General features: G+C 35.9%; 1 pseudogene; it reads right to left on the reverse strand.

Annotated features, from left to right (window-relative positions):
• Positions 1-1764: 1764 nt before the first annotated feature.
• LOC122207743 lies at positions 1765-2044 on the reverse strand (annotated as a pseudogene).
• Positions 2045-2281: the final 237 nt, after the last annotated feature.

Raw genomic sequence — 2281 nt, forward strand, 5'->3', positions numbered from 1 at the left:
CTTGGTGGGAAAGCTTTAAGTTTCTTGCCCCTAACTATGATGTTAGCTGCAGGTGTTTTGTAGATACTATTTATCCAGTTGAAGAAGTTCCCCCCAATTCCTACTTTACTGAGAATTTTTATCATTAATGGATATTGAATTTTGTCAAATGCTTTTTCTGCATTTATTGATAATGATTATGAAATATTTTTTAGCCTGTTGATGTGATGGATTACATTAATAGATTTTTTTTAATGTTTATTTGTGAGAGAGAGAGAGAGAGAGAGAGAGCGAGCATGAGTGGGGGAGGGGCAGAGAGAGAGGGAGACGCAGAATCCAAGGCAGGCTCCAGGCTCTGTGCTGACAGCTCAGAGGTCAAACTGATACAGGGCTCAAACTCACAAACCTTGAGATCATGACCTGAGCCGAAGTCGGATGCTCAAGTGACTGAGCCACCCAGACACCCCACATTAATTGATTTTTGAATGTTGAACCAGCTTTGCATACCTGGGATAAATATCACTGTATACAGTTCTTACACATTGTTGGATTTGAATTGCAAATGTTTTGTTGATATGACAAATATGTCCATGAGAGATATTTGTCTTCAGTTTTCTTTTCTTGCAATGCCTTTGGTTTTGGTATTAAAGTAATATTGTCCTCATAGAATGAGTTCAGAAGTATTCCCTCTGCTTCTATCTTCTGGAAAAGATTGTGGTGAGATGGTATAATTTCTTCCTTGAATGTTGTCATTCAATTCAGTGTTGTCACTAGGGAACCCATCTGGGTTTGATGCTTTCTGTTTTGAAAGGTTATTGATTATTGATTCCATTTTTAAATTGATATAAAGCTATTCAGATTGTCTATATCTTCTTGTATGAGTTTTAGTAGATTGTGTCTTTCAGGGAATTGGTTAATTTTATTTAGTTGTCATATTTGTGGACATAGGCTTGTTCCTTGATTATCCTTTTTATATCCACAGGATCTGTAGTAATGTCCTCTCATTCACTTCTGATATGAGCAATTTGTACCCTCTCTTTTTTTCTTAGCGTGGCTATAAGCTTATTGATTTTATTGATCTTTTCAAAGAACCAGGTTTTGGTTTTATTGATTTTCTCTTTGATTTCCTGTTTTCAATTTCATTGATTTCTGCTCTAATTTATATTATTTCTTCTCCTTATTTTGGATTTAATAATTTCTTTTATTTTTCTACCTTCTTAAGGTTCAAGCTTAGATGATTGATTTTAAATCTTTCTTTTCTATGATTCAATACTGTAAGTTTCCCTTTAAGCACTACTTTTGCTGTATCTCACAAATTTTGATAAGTTGTGTTTTCATTTTTTTAGTTCAAAATATTTTTAAATTTAACTTGAGGTTTCTTCTTTGACTCATCTAGAAGTATATTGTTTAATCTCTAAGTTTTGGGGGATTTTCCAGCTATCTCTCTGTTATTGATGTCTCATTTTAATTCCATGTGGTCTGATAGCAGACATAGTATGGTTTCTATGTTTTTAAATTTGTTAAGGTGTATTTTATGGCCCAGAATGTGGCCCATGTTGGTGAATGTTCCATGTGAGCTTGAGAAGAATGTGTATTCTGCTGTTGTTGGTTGAAGTAGTCTATAGATGTCCATTATATCAGCTGATTGATGGTGATGTTGAGTTCAACTGTGTACTGACTGATTTTCTGACTGCTGGGTCTATCCATTTCTTTTTGTTGTTGTTGTTATATAAACCCATTTATTATAGGCTAGCAATATTTCAAATGGTGGAGTTTCTATTGGTCTTAAAACTCCTTCAGTCTCCTGATGGCCGACTTTACTGTGACAGCAGAAGTGCTGTTGTAGTGGTGTTGTAGGTCCAGGCACCACAGCTATAGTTTTCATGCAGGAACCACAATGCCAGATTTCCATAGCTCATCTTTTCATCTTGGTTTTGCCACAGAAGGAGCAAGTGTACTTGGCGTGCTGGCGTATTTCCATCTTCTTCACCATTTTCCTGAGAGAGGCACAATAATGGGTCCCATATTTACTGACAATTCCATCCTTCTTGGTGCATTTAGCCATGTTGCTGCAAACTAGATCTGAGCCCAGAGAGGACTATCCATTTCTGATAGAGGAGTGCTGAGATCTTCAACCATAATACTGGATTCATCTATTTCTCCCTGAAATTCTATCAGTCATTGCCTCACAGATTTTGAATCTCTGTTGTTAGACATATATATGATAAGAATTGTTATATCTTCTTGGAGAATTGACCCCTTTATCATTATTCAGTGCCCCTCTTTAACCCTGAAGACTTTT

This window comes from Panthera leo, chromosome E2, assembly GCF_018350215.1.
Source record: "Panthera leo isolate Ple1 chromosome E2, P.leo_Ple1_pat1.1, whole genome shotgun sequence".
Lineage (NCBI taxonomy): Eukaryota > Metazoa > Chordata > Mammalia > Carnivora > Felidae > Panthera > Panthera leo.